Source organism: Parasteatoda tepidariorum, chromosome 4, assembly GCF_982258835.1.
Source record: "Parasteatoda tepidariorum strain Cologne lab strain chromosome 4, Ptep-v5.0, whole genome shotgun sequence".
NCBI classification, from domain to species: Eukaryota; Metazoa; Arthropoda; class Arachnida; order Araneae; family Theridiidae; genus Parasteatoda; species Parasteatoda tepidariorum.
The window spans coordinates 55,834,608-55,847,368 of record NC_141758.1 but is presented as its reverse complement, the minus strand read 5'-3'; the positions used below and the strand labels follow the sequence as shown (position 1 = coordinate 55,847,368).

Here is a 12,761-nt window from a genome sequence, read left to right as displayed (position 1 = left end):
TTCACAGTTGAAAAACAGCGCTGACTATGCACTGCAATATTTTGAGGGACCTACCAGCTTTGAGGACTCAGGGTGACGAGGTCAAGCAAAGGTTGAGGAATCGTTGACACTTGGAGGGACAAATGGGGACCCAAAGGGAAAAAATGGGGCCTTCCACGGGAATTTCAGGATCTAACCCTGGCTTTAGCCCTTTTTTTCTGGTGGCGTTATTAGTCCCCTCTCCGGATGAACACTTTTTAGGGGAGTAAAAAATGAAAGGGTGAAGAAATTTATAGTGGAAGGATAAAAGTGTATTTTAATAAGGTAAAAATTTCTATAGTGGTCCTGTATAAAAATGCAATATTTTATTTATTCTTGCTTTACAGCGAGATATATTTTATTGTAAACGTTGTAGATCGTCGTTTTCATTGAATTTAGAACAGATAGAATATCGGGTGTATACCGGGTGTTATAACATGTTTATATCCCTAAATGCTGAAAGTGTATTTCTATAGAAAATGATTATGGTCTTGGTATAGCTATTTCATTTATATGGTTATTTTGGACAGATTCATTTTATAGTATATGTAGTGGATTGTTGATTTTATTAAATTTGTAGCTGGCAGAAATGTGAGACGTCAAATACCGGTTATAGATTATCTATGTTATGTTCTTAAATGTTAATGTTTTAATTAATTATTTAAGATAGTTATAGTGGAAGTGTAAAGGTACGAAAAGAAGAAAATTCGAGTAAAATATGCGGTATTTAAATCATTTCTTTGATAATTTTTACTTTCATATGGTAACGGTTTACCGGAAGTTCTGGCTTTCAAAATAATCTGGTTCTTATAACGAAACATATGGTAAAAATACAAAACTAAAAAGTAAGTTAAGCCGAATAAATGGTTTTGATGCCATATAAAATTACCTTATTTTATCATATAAACTTTATCGTATCTAAATTTCATAATATAAAACCAAATTTAGTTGTTAATTTTATCGAAATCATTACTGAAGCATTTCGGGAAAAATTACCGAACTTATTTGGTGTTCCCATAGCACCAGAAATACTTTAAATTTTACCATACTCTCGGTAGTTTTAACTTTTTATCTATGTTTTTTTTTTCTCGGAGTATATTTAGAAAGTAAAAATTTAAAATTTAATTATGTTTCAAATGTTAACGTTTTATTCACCTATTTGAGATGGCTAATTATAATAGAAAAATAAAAGTACATTTAAAATTTTAGAGACTGTTTATTATCTTTTATTTATTATTATTCATATTGGTTTATTATTATTCATATTATTCATATGGGCGTTTATTTATTAAGATCGATATTAATAATAATAGTGTATTTAAGTATAAAGTTTTAGAATCGCTTAATATCTTTAAACGTTATTCTCTTATGATAGTTGTACTTGCAGTAAAAGAGCATTTAAAATGTAAATATTTTTATTTATTTTCTTAAAAACTATCCATTGAAAAATATATTGTATAAATAAATATTAATGTATGGTACAACTTATTTGGGTAGAAGCATGTTAAAAAGGAATTTTAAATGTATTCAGAAAAAAAAACTTTTTTTAAAAGAAAACCCTGCAATTTCGATAAAATTTTTAAGAACATGTTTATATGTAAACGTGTTTAATAATCTAGTCTTGAAGGCAAATCGATAAAAATACTTCATTAATTAATGAGATATTAAATAGTGTTAACATATAGCATTAAGGTTTTATAATATTATATGTAAATTTTATCTGTAAATTTCAGAAAGTAAATTGCATATTTCATTCTAGCTGCTAGCTTATTTCGTTCTAGTTTATCGATTAAATGGACAGTGTTTTCATCTCAGAAAAAAAATGGGTGAGAATTTCTCACCCTTTCTCAAAACCAGGGTGAGATTTCAAAAAGTTAAGTGAGATTTCAAAAATTTAAAAAAAAAAAAAAAAAAAAAAAAAAAACACCAAGAGACTTGAAAAAAAATCGTTTCTTTAATTATAATGCATTTTTAACATCTTCTAATTTTTAAAGAATTAAATATTTTTGCTGCATGATCATATGGAAAATGTTCTACATCTACTTTTTCATTAGCTATTCTCATTAGGTTGCTCAAATGCGTATTTGTTTCGTTTTGATCGTTTCTACCCACATTTGTTTCATATTCATTTGTCCGTTTCGGAGTAGAAGATATTGGCCTTACAAGGTATTTGTCCATCTTAAATTAACGAGCAAAAAATTTGAACATCTTACATGAAGAAACCTTACCTACGGTAAACAAGTGGTTGCAGAGAAATGCGTTCTGAAAGAGGTTCCGTGGTTCCGAAGGATGGTGTTCTGTTGTTCTTAAAGGTTCTGAACAATACTGGTAAATGGGGAGGCTAGATAATGGGGCAGATGTTGAAAATAATAAAAGATCCAGGAAGAAAAGTGAAACGGATTTTATTCTAAATGGCGCGAATGAGAAATTTTTTTCAAAATGCGAGAAATTCGCGAATTTTGAAATTGGTTTATAGAATGCGCGAATTTCTCGCGGTAATCATTTTTTAATGCGAGAATATAAAAAAATATGCGAGATTCTCGCGTTCTCGCGCTGTAGTGAAAACACTGAATGGAGATTATAATTAATATGTTCTTAGGCTAGATTTAATTCTCATGTAGTTAGCTATAAATTATGACACGTGATTATAAGTTTGAGTGTTAGGTAAATATGATAGTGTTTAATTCAAATGAAGTTTTATGCCATGCTATTGGTATTTAAAAGAAAAAGGAAAGAGTATAATTTGTAAAATAAATTTTAAGCATCAAATACACGCTGGAAGGAATACACAACGTTTTTAATCATGAAGCATTTCTTACGTTAGTAAGAGTTAACGTTCAAAAATATAAACATATCGTTAATAAATGACGGTGCAGATTTAAAATTTTGCATAAATTTCAAAATATAGCTGGGCAATAATTAATGATTGAAAAAATTCATTGGTTATTTTATTCAAAAGAAAAAATGAGAAATAAAATTTATTTCAAAAATGTTCCACTTAAAAGATTACTTCCAACGCTCAAATACTTTTTTTTTTAAAGTAAGGGTATTGTTTTATAATATTTAGTAAGACGTACAAAATTTAAAATGCAGTCTTCAAAATTTTTATTTTTTTTTTTAAGAAAAGGAAGATTTATTTAAGCATTGAAATATATTTTAATGGAACAAGACTTATCATGTCACATATTTTTTTTCTAACAAATTATTTTATGTTGCTTTTTATTTTTACTAAGTCGTTGAAAAATCAATCAGAATTAAATTTTATTATATTTCTTTTAACGAAAGTGGGAAAACTGCCTCATGTTTTATGGGAGGGAATAGCTTTTATAAATACACCCTCATTTCCTACTCGAAGCAATCCTGTTGTTGGGCCCAAAGGGTTAAATTCGTTTACCGTTGAATATTTGGCCGTAAGCCAAACTGTAGTCATAATCGTGGTATTGATTCGCTCATTTTTTCTCGCTTTTTTTTTAAAAAATATAATTCTCTGTGCATTATCTTTCTGTGAGAATAAATAGTATTTACTTATTTTTAGCGCAATTTTTTTTTCTTATTTCACAATCTTAGAAAATTATGATTTATTAAACCAACAATTATTCTCAATAATCATAACAATTATTAATTTACAATTAATAATTGTTATGATTATTGAGAATAATTGTTGGTTTAATAAATTAATTACAATTGTTAATTTACAATTAATAATGGATTACAATTTTAAGAAAATGCTGTTTGTGAAAAACTGAAAATGTTAAAACAAGTTCATCATATTTTTCGATATCAGTGTTTAAATACATTTTTTTATTAACATGTTGATTACATTATTGAACTTCTTGCTTAATCAAAATTTCAATGCCGTTTTTTTTGTTTCTTATTTATTATTATACAAGCCGTCTAATGTTGTTTATTCAGTAAGAAATTGATTTTTATTTTATTTGAATTTGTAACTTAATTTCAAGCAAAAATAAATAATTAATTTTTTTACTAGTTCTTGATTTTGTTGTTTCTAGCTCTTAATTATATATATATATATATATATATATATATATACGCACAAATTCAAGAAGAGTCTAAGCATACTTTTTTGAAGATGAAAGTTATGACACTAATATTAGCATCTAACAGTATAACATCCAAAAATAAATTTTTTTTGTTATTTAGACTTAACTTTTTTAACCTAAACAATATTTTATATTTATACGTCTTTAACAGCTGTTTATTATGCATAAAAGTATCACGAATTAAAACTAATATTACTATGTATATTGAAATATTTTAGCTTAACACCAAATTTAAATATATTTGCATTTAAAAATCTATTTAAAGTAATAAATAAATAATTAAAAACAGTTTAAAATTTAAAAAAGTTAATTTGAAATAATAAATAAGCACTGGGATTTCGTATAAGCTTATAGTTATTTTTTGAAAAAAGAATTTTGATGGTTTCAAACAAATAATAAACAACTTACCATAATTGTACAATTCTTTAAAAAAAATATAGAATATCTAAATTTTTCGAGAGTTAATAAAAAATAATAATAAATAAATTCAATATTTATTTACGAATAATTCTACTTATTACAGCGAAATTTCGGTGATGAAATTACAAAAGAAGCAAATGTTTAATAGTATTTGCTAATAGTGTTAACTTTAAAAATATTTAATAATCCTTAGATAGCTAAAAATAATTTTTATTCTTTATAGGAATCCCTGCAGTTCCCTTGAAAGAAATTGAACAATTGATGTTTGGACGATATTCCATGAAAAGAGCAGAACGTATTTTTGTCAAACAGAGGGCAACGGCGGACCTATCGTATTGCGGGATCCCTACCTATCTAATGCCGCCTAATAGTGGATTCGAGAAACACTCATATCCATGTATCAATGTTAGAGCTCTGTCCCTATTGCTGGCTCCCAATAAAATGATTTCTTCCTTTCATGCACACACTGCTACAAAAGGATTTTAGTGACGTCATGGCAATTCTTTCCCATCCATTGGAAGAAGAAGTGATGGATGTAGCCAAACAGATGAGAGTGGAGGCGGAGTCAAAAATATGGCGGTAACCAATCATCGTTCGTCTTCCGCCATCATTCAAGAAGCTGCAGCTCGAAAAACTGGGTGTTGGCTCTGAAAGACAGAGTGGATGGCTGGGTTGGCGGCTACCCACGTACAGAGCTCTGGTTCTACGTTGGAATATTTTTTTTTATCCAGTACTGGTTCTTTTTTTCTTCATTATTCCGATCTTCCCCCTGGCTCTCAACCGACTATTCCGCCATTTGTTTTTTTCACCCTTTGCTGCCTGGAGTCGGGACGCCATTGCTCGTCGTGATACGGAGCGCTGTGGGATTCTGCTCTGCTCAGCGACAACGTCGCAAAAACTGCGCATCTTCGTCTTCGATTTTTTTTTTTATCGCCATCGCGTAAAAAAGGGAGTTCTTGTTTTTTTGGACTGAGATGTAAAAAGTTGGATTCATTTATGTCTTCGATGCATATTCTGGATTGTGTGTGGCGCATAAAAGAGTATTTGTTTCCCGTGGCAACGGCCTGCCTGCAGCCCGACTGGGCGGCCGAAATTTTCCCAAAACCATTTGGCGGGAAAATCGGTCGTCAGCGGGATCTTTGCGTGCTGGCCGCCTGCTAATTAACATCAACTATTTTTTCAACTAGTGTAAATCAACAAATTGCATTTATTTTAAAGGTTTTTAATAAAATGTTAGTTGAAGACAACCATACTTTAGAAATTTATACTGAAGTTCAACTCTGTATTGGCAATGCCATGCCGATGAAGGTTAGTAGAAATCTTATTCCTTTATTATTATTACTTAAATTATTACTGATGTTTTTACCTTACTAATATAATCATTTTTTAAACACTAAATGAATGGTTCAAATTTCAACTACCTTTTTTCTTATTAAATTCAAACTTAATACTTAAATAGCCGGTCTCAGGTTTCTGACTTATTGGTTATTTGATAATACTACAAATTATCCAAGTGCATGTCATACTAAATGTAAAGTCACTAATTTAGTTATCGAATATATTTAATGAAATGTATTATAACATAAAATATTTAACGAAAAATTTCGTGTAAGTTGCTTAAATATGTTCAAATTATTGTTTATTTAATTCAAATAAATATTTTGTAGTTGTTTCAATCAAATTCTATATTAGTTTCTAAACCATCAAAAGTTCTAATTCATCTAAAGCTTTACATTCTATGCTAAAAGTTTAAAATATTTTATGCCATGGAGGAATTATGTGTATGTTTATACCAGTATTTGTTAAGTTAAAAATTTATGCGGTAATTTGCAGGTACAAATGTTATGATCGCATGCTAGATTAGAGTTCATACTTCGTTTCTTTGATTTAAAAAATTTATTTTGTCATAAAATGTGGATAAACATTATTGAAAAATGCCACCAGACTTAACAAAAGAACTTGATTGACTTATGCTACAAGTTAGAAGCACAAATAATGTGAATAATTTGCAATGATATAAATTATACACACGACTATGTGAACACACATTGCTTTTAACTTCCTATTCTTTAGTTTTGAATACAGTTTTGAATTTAAGACTTTAATTTCTGAATTATTTCTTCTTTTGCACACAAATTTACGCATAAGTATTAGTTAAATTTACAATAACTCAAGTTAGTGATATGTGATAATCGGTAATTCAATGACTAAATTTCGGAATAATAAAAAACTACCGCAATTAAAATTAGTGATAATCCGCCGGTTTAATGACTATTTTCTTTTAAAAAAAATAAGCACTGCTTTTATTCAAGTTAGTGATAATTATTGTTAATTCAAAAACTAAAATTCTGAAAAACTACCCAGGTTAGTGATAATAGCTAACTCACTGTCTAAATTTCCGAATGAAAAAAAAAACTACCTTAACTTGTGTTAGTGATAATCCGTCAGTATAATGTATAGTTAACTACCTTTCTCTAAGTTAATAGTAATTTTTAATTCAATAACTAAAATTCCTAAATATAAAAACTACCGTAACTAAGGGTAGGGATAATCAGTCAATTTAATGACAATTTTCTAAAAATATTAATCTTTCTTAATTTTGTGCAGCTACTTAATACAAAATTAAAATTCTTACAATTTCGCTTTTCTAATTATGTGTATATAATGCATATACTGTGATGAATATAAAACATCGGCCACATGGAAGGATGATGACGATGGAAGATACTACATAGTTGTATCGTACTGCATAGTTGTTCATCGAGAGCGAGGTATGGAGTTCTTACTGTGAAAGCAGATTGGTAGGAACTTCATACCATGCTCGTGATGAATTGGCAAATCCACTATCACCGCCTAGTGTACCCGACGAGCCGGCAAACCTTTCCCTGCACCAGCGATGGATTTGCTCGAGCAGGTAAAATAGTTTTATATACGAACTTGGAAAAATAGATGCTGTATGTCAAATTTTAGTTTTAGAGAAGATGAGAACTTGAATGTGGTACGTATTCCTATTTTTATTCTAATTTGTATTTAATAAAAATAGAAAAGCTTGGCTAAATTAGAGAAAAATAAATAAAATTAATTTGTATTTCACTTAAAAATGAATGAAAAACTAGCTAAATTTACACGAGTGCTATTTTAAAAGCAACTTGGTTAATTAAAGTTACATAATATCTGACTTTTTTACGTAAATTCCTATAAGTTTAACAAGTTTATGACATGCAGGTTTATTAAAAACCTCACAAAAAAAATTCTGTTTAAATTACAGTACTGCATAGTATTGACATTTTTGGTTAAAAAAATAACATAATTCTGATAATAAAAACCGTAATATACGGTATTTGAACCATTCGTTCGACAATTTTTCTGTTTGTAGAGTAACGGTTTACTTGAAATTCTGGTTTCCAAAAGTATAGTTCTTATTACAACACATTTAGCAAAATTCAAAAATAAATTTTATCTAATAAGTGGTTTTTACGCCATGCTCTAAGATATGATAAAATTACCAAATTTACTAAGCAACATGGCAATAAAACCATATTTTCTTGCTAATTTTCAAAAAATTAAATTACTAAAGCTCTTCGGTAAAAATTAATGTGATTTTTAGTTCTCCCATATAGCAGAAACAATGTAAATTTTACCATATTTTAATAGTTTTGTCCATTTTTTTACCTCGGTGCAAGCTTTTTTCAATAAAAATGACATTTTTTATATTTTATTGCATATTTAGATGTTATTTTTTATTTTATTGGTTCCGAAGAAAAATAAGTAAAATATTCAATGTAAATAATTGTTATTAATGTATCATAAAGCAAATGTTGATAAAAAACAAAATTTAAACATTGTAGCTCATAACGTTATGTATTTGGTAATGCCTGTTTTTGCTTTCAAATCGGCATAATTTAAATTTTTAACAGCTAGGAAAAGATAACAAAAACATTTAAATACGCATTCAAATAATAAATGTGTCAGAAAGTTGTCAGACAATGTAATTTAATACTTTTTTGTGTCCATATACGTCGGCACAATACTGTACTTTGGGAAATTCATGAAATTCAAAATAGTTATGGATATATATTGATTTGATAAACGATGAAACTAAACAGGAATATCAAATTTTAAGCCTTTTTATTGTGGAAATTTTTTCATTTATGCCACATAAGTTAAATATCTCACTACAAATCTGAATAGCTTTGAAAAGTTGGGCATTCAATAAATGCAAAATAAGTTTGTCAAGTTGTAATTAATGCATTTTTGAATTCATTTGTTTCAATGTAGATTTCAAATTAATAGTAAATTAAAATTCAAAATAGCTATGAAAAGTTATTAAAAAGTTGAAAGGAAAATTTGATTTAAAAAAAATGAGTAAACACGTTTGCCTAATTGAAATTGATGTATTTTTCGATTCATAATATAGGATTCTAATAAATATTCTGATGTAAAATCAGGGCTGCAGTTGGAAGCTAATGAAGTCTAATTTAATCATTGACCAACAAGTTAACATACGTTGTAAATGACAAAATTCTAACAGGTTGCTCAAAATGTAATGCATCTGAAACTTTCATGACATGTTCCTTTTCATGTCAGCGTTAAATGTAACTTTTAATACAAATTCAGAATAATAGTAGAAAGTTATTAAAGAACCATTTTTTTTCAAAGACAATAAAAAGAATAAACAAGTTTGATATCATGAAATTGCTGCATTTTTGTTTTAAGTTGTTTTAATTTAAATTTAGAATTTTTAGAAATAGTTGCACTCTTAATTTAGGAAATTTATTCTACGTAATTTTTACTGGAAAGATTTAATTTAGACTTAATTTAAAATAATTCATATATTTTACAATGTCAATAGTTAATGTCTGATGTTGTTAAATAATATAAATATAATGTTAAATAATATAAGTATGGCATTAGTAAGTTTAATGTTTAGGAATTTTAAAAACATGAACATATTTTATGTACACGCTCTTCGTATCTTCGACTTGTACAAGTGTGTCACTCATATGTTAAGCTTTTAAAAGAATTAATATCTTAAAAGAATATATTAAGAGAATTAATTCCTCGTTGCATGATGTAAAATATTTATGAATGTGAAAAAATAATATAAGTACAGTCGATGTTATTTCTTTCCTTCGTAAATTTTAAAATATATCTTCCTCTGTTTATTACATGAGAGAGAAAAGTAATTTATTATCTTATTACTAATTATATTAAATTATTCTACAGTATATAAAAAAAGAATTGGAAGCACGAATTAGAAAATTGTGTTGAAAATATCACTGGAAAGAAAATTCTTTCATTTAGCTATTAATAATCGAAGATTTATTTGACAAATTATTTAAGAACTCTACAATTTATTGTAACATGTCTTAGATTATATACAAATCTGTATATCTTTAATATCAAAAAAGTTAATTGTCAATAAATTAATATTACAATAATGTTTAATGAGCTAGAAATTTTTCTTATTTAATCAAAATTCATTTTCCAGTAACTTTTAGATACTTTGAAAATAAAATGATTGTTAAGTAGTGCTTTTAGATACAAAACTAAACAACTTTTCAAGTTGATAAATGTATATGGCAAATGAAATACTGTAGAATATTATTTTGTTGTCCTTAACAACCTTGGTAGAAAATCAAAAACTAGACAAATTAAAATAATGTGACACTATATACGAGTACATGAGGATATTAGTCGCTGGAAATATTGAAATAATGAAAATAAATTATTAGTCTGAATAAAAATAAAGTTTTTTTTTTAGGAAACATAAATTTTATCACTCAAAATTAACAAATTTGACAGTTACTGTTGCAAAAAAAGTGAAATATTGAAGTATACATGGTAAAAGAAGTGTTTGTTTTATCAAAATAGTAATTTTAACAAATAGGGTTAAAAAAAAAATTAAATTTTCAAAACAGTTGTAATTACATACATAACAAAAAATTATGGGTGTCAAATATCTTTTTGCGAAAAAATTAAAATATACTTAGAGTTATGAATTTATTTTCGTTTAATTAACTTTTTTAAAGCGGAAAAAATAAGTCTTAATTTTTGCACTGTTTTAAAACTGACCCCGCTTTAATATTTCAGTTGTGTGTTGTGATCCGAAAATGTCATTAAATATTTGTTCTTATTTGCCATCAATATCGTATTTTAAACAACGAACACTATTTTTTCTTTAAATTTTTCAAATCTATAGCATTTAAAATTAAATTAATAGCCACATACATTTAAAATATACATAATTTTCTGCTCTTATTTTAACCTTTAATATTATTTTCGATTCAGTTTAATTTACAATTAGCATTGCATAACACGATTTTATGTATATTTAATTTTTTAAAGTGATGATTTATGTAGTTTTAATGTATTTTTTTCTATAAAAAAATCAAATCCGTGGCATTTAAAATATACATCTTGTTATGTATTGTGAATTATATAAATTAAACTTAATTCGTCAATAACAGTAAATTTTACTGTAAATGTCAGAGAATTGAATTTACACAAATTTGTATTTAATTTGTAAATATTAAAATCTAAATTTTATTCACTGTGACGTGTAGCCAGGGGGCAAAACCTACACTGAAATTTATTTTTAATTCGTAAATGTAAAACAAATCAATTTACTGTAACATTTAATCAGAGAATGGAATCGACACATAAATATATATTGAATTGGTAAATATTAGACACTATTACTGAAACATATTTACAGGACCTTTGGACTCTACACAGAAATTTATATTTTATTCATAGATATTAAACACTAAATTTTATTTACTGTAACATTTGACCAAAAGATAGAATCTACACAGATTTATAATCATATGTTACGATGAACTAAAAAGGAAATATTTTAACTTAAAACGAGCTTTAGCTAATAGTTAACATGATTTTATTATCATTTATTTTTATCGCTGACAGTTATTAATTTTTGTTTTGGCATATATTATAAGCTTTAAATATTCCAAACCAAGCTAAAATAATAACAGGTCTATATCATATAAATAATTAGTGCTACTATTTATTGTTTTATATTTATCAGTTAAATTAAGTAATATTTAAAAAGCCATTCTGAATACAAAAGCTGAATAGAGAATTAAATTCACAGCAAAGACTTGATACTATCGTAATTTAAGTCGTGTTATATTATTGGCGATTTTTTTTTAAAATTAAAACTATTATTATTCAGTGTTGCGTGTAAATTTATAAAAAAACAGGCAAAAATTAGCTTTATTAATTTCAGAAGAACTAAAACTAACATAGTTGCAAACACTTTTTTAGCCATTTCGCACGTCGTTGTGCATGTCGATATATAGACTGTATAAAAAAAATTTCGTCATTACATTAATTGATTATTTAGCCTGTTATTACTATTAATTTTCAACCTGCTCCATAAAAGGATAAATTTTTATTTTAACTATTTAATTTTACCAACTACCATGCATATTTTTCAGTTCTTATTTCACATTCTTAAAAAAAATTCTTACTGTAGGTTACTTCTCTAAAGAAAAACAACAGGGACAAATCTGGTTTCTGATGTCCATAAAGAAAAAAAAACTTAAAATCTATTGTTATCCTTCAGAAATTCTTTAATTATGTAAAACTTTAAAAAAGAAATTTATCTGAATCTTTTTGTTTTTTTTTTCATGCGGTATTCAAACTCATAGTTTAAGTACTTCAAACTTGGATTAAAATAAAAATTGATCATACATTTAAGTTTCTGATGGGTCTTGACAATAAGGAAAATTTTAAATCATTTTTTCCTTATCATCCAAGAAAGTGTTTAAAGAAAGCATTATCATCTTCGCTGTTAAATTAATTGGCATGACTCTATTATAAAGAAGTCAGTTAAAAGTGATAAAAAGTTATGTTTTTTTAAAGAAATCCCAATTTCTAGTGCTGAAATCATTAAAAATAAAATGAGTTTCAATAAAAAGATATGACAAAAGAACATAATGTAAAAGTGGACAATTTTTAAGAACTATTTTAAAACTTCAATTTGTTTTAAAAAAATGCATTATCTGCTGTTTTTACATGCAGGTACAGTTTTTTTTTTCATAAATGGCCTCTGATGAGTGCTCTAATTTAAAAAAATATGCATTTTATACTGTGAATTGTATTTGAATAGATGACGATAAAATTAGTTTCATTCATATTTTGAATAATATGATGAATAATTTTTTGTTGAGTTTTGCTAAATTACACGAAGAAAAACATCCTGGTAAAATTACCGTACTCATAGTGACATTTTTGGTA

The 12,761-nt window shown here is 26.7% G+C and overlaps 1 protein-coding gene and 1 long non-coding RNA gene across 2 annotated transcripts in view; one reads left to right on the top strand and one right to left on the bottom strand.

Moving 5' to 3' along the window:
• Positions 1–8,832, top strand: part of LOC147810967 (uncharacterized) — a 50,327-nt gene extending 41,495 nt beyond the window's left edge. Inside the window, exon 3 of the long non-coding RNA XR_015433066.1 lies at positions 4,723–8,832. This is a non-coding gene — a long non-coding RNA (uncharacterized LOC147810967). The remainder of the gene's footprint in view (positions 1–4,722) is intronic.
• MESR6 (misexpression suppressor of ras 6) overlaps positions 1–12,761 on the bottom strand; it is a 569,253-nt gene that overhangs the window by 186,569 nt on the left and 369,923 nt on the right. The gene's annotated exons all lie outside the window — the stretch shown is intronic.